We start from the raw sequence: 8,356 nt of genomic DNA on the forward strand, positions 1-8,356 counted from the left end.
CGCGGCATGATGTTGGCAAGGGCCTCAGTCTGCTTCTGGGTGGCTGAGACTTGTTGTGCGAAGTCTTCTACTGCCTCGCCGAACAGGCCGGTCTGGGACACCGGAGCATTCAAGAGCCGGGTTTTATCGGCGTCTCTCATGTCCGCCAGACACAGCCAGAGGTGGCGCTCCTGGACCACCAAAGTGGACATAGCACGACCGACAGCCTGTGCGGTGGTCTTAGTCGCACGTAGCGCCAGATCCGTAGCCGCACGTAGGTCTTTAAAGACCGCCGAATCGTGACCTCCCTCGTGCAGGTCCTTCAGAGCCTTAGCCTGATGAACCTGCAACAAAGCCATGGCATGTATGGCTGAGGCTGCCTCCCCACAAGCCCGGTATGCAGACTCCGTCAGAGCTGACGAATGTCTGCAGGCCTGTGAGGGAAGGGTCGGACGGTCCTTCCAGTAGGAAACGCCGGCAGGACACAACTGCATCGCTACCGAACGCTCCACTGTCGGGATACCGGCATACCCTTTAGCAGCCCCGCCATCGAGGGAGGTGAGGGGTGATGGCTGATGCGGCCGGTTCCGGGAGGAAAACGGGGTTTTCCACGACCGAGTCAGCTCATCATGCACCTCGGGAAAGAAAGGTACTGGAGGGGAAGACTGTGAAGCCCGTGCAGCCCCAAAGTACCAATCATCTAGGCGGGACGGTACGGGAGGGGGAGGAGCTCTCCACTCCAACCCGACCGTCTCCGCGGCCCGAGCGAGCATGGCAGTCATCTCCGGATCGAGATCGGGAACCGCAACCCTTCCCGAAGGAGGGAGAGGATCCGGATCAACGTCCGAAAATGACGGCCCCCCCTCCGATGCTACGATAGATATCGAATCCTCGGGAGGCCCGGCAGAGGTAGAAAGCGACGCAGAACGCGCGCTCTCCGTCTCCATCGGGACCTCGGATGGTTGCGGATCCGGTGGCTGAGGGCTGCTGGACGGACCAGCTCGCCGATTCAGCACCGTGAGGCGGAGGTCGTCTCTCCGTAGCTTCACAGCCGCCTTCTTAGGGGCGATCAGCAACGGAGGGCGGCGTTCCCGGAGAAACGCCACACGACCCCGCAGATCCGCAAGAGTCAAGCTCTCGCAAGCGGAGCATGTCCCTCCCACGAAAGCCGCCTCAGCGTGCTGGAGACCCAAACACGAGAGACAGCGATCGTGTCCATCACGAGGAATCATATATTTATCGCATCCAGGAGTCGAACACGGACGAAAAGACATCTTTAAAAAGACGCTTAACGCCCGTGAGCAGTGAACGGCTGTCTTTAAAAAGACGCAAGTTCAACTGCAGCTCTTTTAGGGGAAATCACTCTTTTAGCTGTGTAGTTGATGAAGCACACAGGGAGGAGAACGCACACACTCAACTAAAAAATGTGAAAGAGATCACAAAAAGATAGAGAGGTGGAAACACTCGCGAGCCCCGCTGTGGTGCCTTCGCCCAACCAACTAGCACGCCGAGATCTATTCCTTCAGAGAGAGCAGCTTCTCGTGAGCAGTGTCACTGCCAGCTTTCGAAGCTAAAAAAGCTGATTTGATAACTGCACCTGCCGCTCATTAAATACCTGCGCGGCGGGGCGGCGCCGGCAGATGCAATTATCTGCATGCCAAGTTCATTGGCGTTTTAAAGGTTTCTCGAAGCAGATAGGTCACCCGCGAAGCGGTTCCCAATTCGTCGGTCACGACGTGACGTCGTAGTGACCGACTGAAAGGGAACTGTACCTTTTCTGTCACTGGGGCTGTACCCTAAGTTTCTGTTTGGTACCTACAGGAATACAAAACAGAATACAATTTTGGGTAGATTAGCCTACCGTACCTTTAGGACCTACATTGTTAGAAAAAAGTCAAAATATGTACCCTAGCTGTCACTGGGGCAGCACCCTTTAAAAAGGTAATTGTATGGACCATTAGGTACAGATGTGTAAACATTTAGTAGCAATATGTACCTTTGAGATACTAATATGTATTTTGAGGTACTTGTAATGACACGAACTGAGCGGAAGCAATTGCAGGTGAAAACACAATGTTTATTTATAAACACAGAGAGAGAAATGACACAAGCAGGAAATGTCCGGTGTTGTTGGCAATGGTGACGAGGACTACGGTGGTAGGTGGTTATTGAGTGCGGCGTTGGTGGAGTGGTGAGCAGTGGTGAATCCAGACTGTACACGGAACATCCACACGAAGACGACGACGACAATAAACAATCCACAATGCAACTCGTAATCCAAGACTGAGACGTAGAACCACACAACACGAGGACCAAACAGAAAGTGATCATCTGGCAGGGAACAGAGAGTCATGTGAGTATTTATGGAGGAGATGTAATGATGAGCAGCTGGAGCGAGGCAATCAACACACAGGTGAGCGACATCAGCCTAACGAGCACATGGCAGAGCAGAGAGTAACAAACACACACACACACACAAACATGACACGGAGGAAACAGAGGATTTCCTACCGTGACAGTACCCCCTCCCCTAGGAACGCCCCTTGACGTTCCCAGCCTGCTTTACCTGTTGATTGTAAACATCGATAAGGCGGTGATCCAGTATGTCCCGAGCAGGAACCCACCTTCTCTCCTCCGGACCGTAACCTTCCCAATCCACCAAGTACTGAAATCCGCGTCCCCTCCGTCTGGAGTCCAGAATACGATTAACCGAATAAGTCGGTTCCCCATTAACGAGACGAGGCAGGGGGGGGAACCGGGGCAGGCGGATTAAGACGGGAAAAAATCACCGGTTTAATTTTGGAGACGTGGAACACAGGGTGAACCCTCCTGTACGCCGGAGGAAGGCTCAGACGCACTGTTACCGGATTAATGATCTTGGTAACAGAAAACGGGCCAATAAATTTGGGAGCAAGTTTATTCGAGACGGAACGCATCGGAATGTTCTGGGTAGAAAGCCACACTCTTTGACCGACGACGTAACGGGGAGGCTTCGACTGGTGGCGATCGGCCTTAGCCTTGGTGCGCGACCTCACCTGGAGCAGAGCTCTACGAGCTCTGGTCCAGGTGCGGTGACACCTCTGAACTAATGCGTGTGCGGAGGGGACCGAAACCTCGGATTCCAGACTAGAAAAATTTGGTGGTTGGTAACCTAGACTACACTTAAAAGGAGACATGCCCGTGGATGACACTGGCAGAGAGTTGTGTGCGTACTCCACAACTGAGAGTTGTTGACTCCAGGACGAAGGATTCTTGGAAACCAAACATCGTAACACCCTCTCGACATCCTGATTGGCTCGCTCGGTTTGGCCATTGCTCTGGGGATGGAACCCTGAAGAAAGACTAACAGTTGTCCTAGCAATTTGCAAAACTCACGCCAAAATTTGGATACGAATTGGGGACCTCTGTCAGAGACCACGTCTGTCGGGAGGCCATGTATACGGAAGACGTGGTCAATGACAGTTACCGCTGTTTCCTTGGCTGAAGGTAATTTGGGCAAGGGAATAAAGTGAGTCGCCTTCGAGAACCGGTCCACTACGGTTAAAATCACCGTATTACCCTGGGAGGGTGGGAGGGCGGTAATAAAGTCTAGCGAGATGTGGGACCAGGGTCTCGAAGGGACTGACAGCGGTAAAAGTAACCCATCTGGAGGACGATTGGAAGTCTTACCAGTGGCACAAACCGAGCAAGCCAAGACGAAATCGTGAGTGTCACGAGCCATACCTGGCCACCAGAATCGTTGCTTAACTAGGAATCTAGTCCTACTAACCCCTGGATGACAGGCAACACTGGAACCATGACCCCACTGAAGAACGTCTGACCGTAACTCCTCCGGCACAAATAAGCGGTTCGGTGGGCAACGGGCCGGGGGCGTTACCCCTTCTAAGGCTGTCAACACCTTCGATTCGACCTCCCATCTGAGCGCGGAGATAATGATGGTCTCCGGTAAAATCCGCTCGGGAGTGGCAGTACGATCGGAACGCTCAAAAAGGCGGGATAAAGCATCGGGTTTGATGTTCTTGGAACCCGGTCGGTAAGAAAGAGTAAAATCGAAACGACCGAAAAACAAAGCCCACCGAGCCTGCCTGGAGTTAAGTCTTTTGGCGGTTCTAATGTATTCGAGATTCTTATGGTCCGTCCATACAATAAAGGGTACCCCTGACCCTTCAAGCCAGTGACGCCATTCTTCCAGTGCTAACTTGACTGCCAACAACTCTCGATTGCCAATGTCATAATTAACTTCCGCAGGAGATAAGCGATGAGAAAAATACGCGCAAGGATGAACCTTTCCGTCTGAGGATGCGCGCTGGGAAAGCACTGCTCCTACCCCTACCTCTGACGCATCGACCTCCACTATGAATTGACGTGTGCGATCAGGTGAGACGAGAATGGGAGCTGAAACAAAGCAGCTTTTCAGTTTGGCAAACGCAGCCTCGGCTGCGTCTGACCACCTGAACGTCAAACTAGGGGAGGTCAAGGCGGTCAGAGGTGCGGCTAGTTGGCTGAAATTACGAATGAAACGCCGGTAAAAATTGGCGAACCCCAGAAATCTCTGCAGGGCCTTGCGAGACTCTGGGGATGGCCAATCAACCACAGCCTTAACCTTCTCAGGATCCATACGAACACCCTCAGTCGAAATGATGTGTCCTAGAAAAGAAACAGACTGTGCATGAAAAACGCATTTTTCCGCCTTGACAAAAAGCCCATTCTCTAGCAACCGCAGAAGCACTCGTCGTACATGTTGCAGATGTTCCTGGAGAGACGAAGAAAAAATCAGTATGTCATCCAGGTAAACATAAATAAACTGATCTACCATGTCTCGCAACACGTCATTAACGAGTGCTTGGAAGACTGCTGGCGAGTTCGTGAGACCGAAAGGCATCACGCAGTACTCAAAATGGGCACGATGGGTGTTAAAAGCAGTCTTCCATTCATCCCCCTTCCTGATGCGAACCAAATGATATGCGTTACGTAAGTCCAATTTAGTGAAGAGAGACGCTCCCTGCAACCTCTCGAAGGCTGAAGACATCAACGGCAAAGGATAAGTATTCTTTACCGTTATGCTATTCAGCCCTCGGTAATCAATACAAGGTCGCAAGGATCCGTCCTTCTTCCCCACAAAAAAGAACCCCGCCCCCGCTGGAGAAGAGGAAGGGCGGATGAACCCCGTTGCCAGAGAATCAGAAATGTATTTCTCCATGGCCTCCATCTCAGGAACGGATAGAGAGTATAACTTGCCTTTAGGCGGAAACGTACCTGGCAATAAGTCTATGGCACAGTCATAGGGACGATGAGGAGGGAGAGAATCAGCCCGAGACTTACTGAACACCTCCTTCAGGTCGTGGTACTCCGCGGGCACGTTAGCCAAATCCACTGCTTCCCCCTGAAACACAGACTCAGAAACAGTAAGACACGCAGAGACAAGACAAGACTTATGACACTCCTCGCTCCAGCTGGTGACTGAGCCCAGTCTCCAGTCGACCTTAGGGTTATGGGTATGGAGCCAGGGGTGACCAAGGACGATGGGAGAGAGTGAGATGTCTTTAACAAAAAAGGAGATCTTCTCGGTATGGTTGCCTGAGGTGATAAGAGTGATGGGAGCAGTGGTGTGACTGATGGTGGGTAATTCATGTCCATTGAGAGCGAAGGGTGCAATCTGGTGAGTGAGTGGGATGACGGGGATTTGTAGCTTACGTGCGAGTGAAGAGTCAATGAAGTTCCCCTCTGCCCCGGAGTCCAGTAGTGCGTGGTTAGTGTGTGAATTGGTGGACCACCGTAGTTTCACCGGAAGGAGAGTAGATGTCGTCGAGGTCTTGCGAGCAGAGATCCCGCCCGATAGTAGCCTCCGTCTTACTATCGGGCTTGGTCTTTTACCGGACATCTCTGGCAGTTATGACCCGTCTCGCCACAGTACAAACAAAGACCAAGGGATCTCCGCCGGTTCCTCTCCTCCCGGGAAAGCCGAGCTCTGCCCACCTGCATGGGCTCAGGATCGGGGAGAACGTTGCTGGGTGTCTCTCTGGGAGGGCTGGACGATTCAGGTCGGCGCTGTGTGCTGGTAGGTCTCCTTCTACGGTCCGCTACGGTCAGCCTAGCGTCGACACGGATAGCCAGATCCACCAGCCCGTTGAGAGATGTGGGTAGTTCCGAGGTGACGATCTCCCGCTGGATACGTTCCGAAAGCCCATGCAGGAAATGATCCCACTGCGCCTCCTCGTTCCACTTACACTCCGCCGCCAGGGTCCGGAACTCGATAGCGTAGTCAGATACCGTTCGGTCCTCCTGTCTGAGCTCGGTAAGGAGGCGAGCAGCTTCTCTCCCGGCGACGGAGCGATCGAACACCCTCTTCATTTCTTCGGATAAGAGGGTGAACGAAGAACAGCAGGCGTCGTTGTTCTCCCACACCGCCGTCCCCCAGAGGGCAGCCTTGCCCTTCAGTAGGGAGAGAGTAAACGCCACCTTGGTTTCCTCAAGGAAAAACGATCGGGGCTGTTGAGCGAAGTGCACAGAACAGTGAGACAGAAATGTACGGCAATAATTTGGCTCACCGGAGTATTTCTCAGGGATCGGTAATCGGGGCTCCGGAGGAAAACCACCCCTTGGAGGAGAAGATGGTGCGGGCGGTGTGGGTGGCGCAGTGGGAGGCGAAGGATGAGAGGAACGCTGAGAGAGCTCGGACACCTTCGTCACCATTGCATGGACGGCCTTTCGCATTTCGTTGATCGACTGGTCCTGAAGATCCATACGAGCCAGAGTTCGCTGGAGAAATTCCTCCAGCGTGGCCGTGGGTTGGTCTCCTGCTGCTTCCATGTATGGCCAGATGATTCTGTAATGACACGAACTGAGCGGAAGCAATTGCAGGTGAAAACACAATGTTTATTTATAAACACAGAGAGAGAAATGACACAAGCAGGAAATGTCCGGTGTTGTTGGCAATGGTGACGAGGACTACGGTGGTAGGTGGTTATTGAGTGCGGCGTTGGTGGAGTGGTGAGCAGTGGTGAATCCAGACTGTACACGGAACATCCACACGAAGACGACGACGACAATAAACAATCCACAATGCAACTCGTAATCCAAGACTGAGACGTAGAACCACACAACACGAGGACCAAACAGAAAGTGATCATCTGGCAGGGAACAGAGAGTCATGTGAGTATTTATGGAGGAGATGTAATGATGAGCAGCTGGAGCGAGGTAATCAACACACAGGTGAGCGACATCAGCCTAACGAGCACATGGCAGAGCAGAGAGTAACAAACACACACACACACACAAACATGACACGGAGGAAACAGAGGATTTCCTACCGTGACAGTACTAATAAGGTCTCTTTGGTCCCAGCATGTACTTCTGAAACCTCTAGTGTCCTGTGTATGGCATACTACTAACCAATGGTTGCCCATGTGAAAATCACTAAATTAATTGGTGCTCGTGTCAAAATCACTACACAACATTGAACAAAATAAAATGAAAGGGATCTGAATGTAGTGAATGCACTGCACGTAACATTTTCTGACAGCTAAACTGGCTTATTGTGTACTAAATCCTATAAAATGTTAAGATTATAATAAAAACAATAATAATAGACATTCTTACTTCAAAAGTTTATTTCCAGGCAATTCTCTGATCTATTCTGACAATTGTCAGGTTGTCCGAAGCACTCCTGTTCAACCTGTATATGGTCCCACTGAGCTAAATAATAATAATTTTTTTTTACTGTTTTATACTTTATTTTTTTCACACATTTAAACAGTTTCTATTAAAATCACATTTATTTTCTTTTAATTGATATTTTAAATTCAAATGTATCTTTGATTTTTTTCTACATACTTTTTTTCTCATATATTGTTTTCTTATTTCTATGTAAAGCACCTTGAATGACCTCTGTGTATGAAATGTGCTATACAAATAAACTTGCCTTGCCTTGATGCGCACAAAAATCAACAATCGCTGTTCGTGTCAATCTTACATCAGTTTAAAACAACAGTTATATATATTTTAATGTAAAGCTGCTTTGAAACAATTAAACAATTGTGAAAAGCTCTATATAAATAACATTGAATCGAACTCATGCCCAAAACACACCCATTACTCATTACTAGAATAGGAACAACCCTTTAAGACAGTGCGCTAGACGCCCCAAAATTTGTCCCGTCGTTAAATTAGCAGAAGTGGATTAGGACAAACCCTTTTGCACTTTAGACCATGCACTTAGATTGTTAAAATAGGGCACTATTAACAGATTAACATTTTTTTACAAAGTATCTTGCAATGTAACCAGTGGCGTGTTTACCCACCACGCAAACCATGCAATTGCGTAGGGCCCGCAGGCTTGGGGGCCCCCTACTGGCCACAAGGTGTGCGAAAGTATGTT

The sequence above is a fragment of the Paramisgurnus dabryanus genome, chromosome 1 (genome assembly GCF_030506205.2).
Source record: "Paramisgurnus dabryanus chromosome 1, PD_genome_1.1, whole genome shotgun sequence".
In the NCBI taxonomy this organism is placed as follows: Eukaryota; Metazoa; Chordata; class Actinopteri; order Cypriniformes; family Cobitidae; genus Paramisgurnus; species Paramisgurnus dabryanus.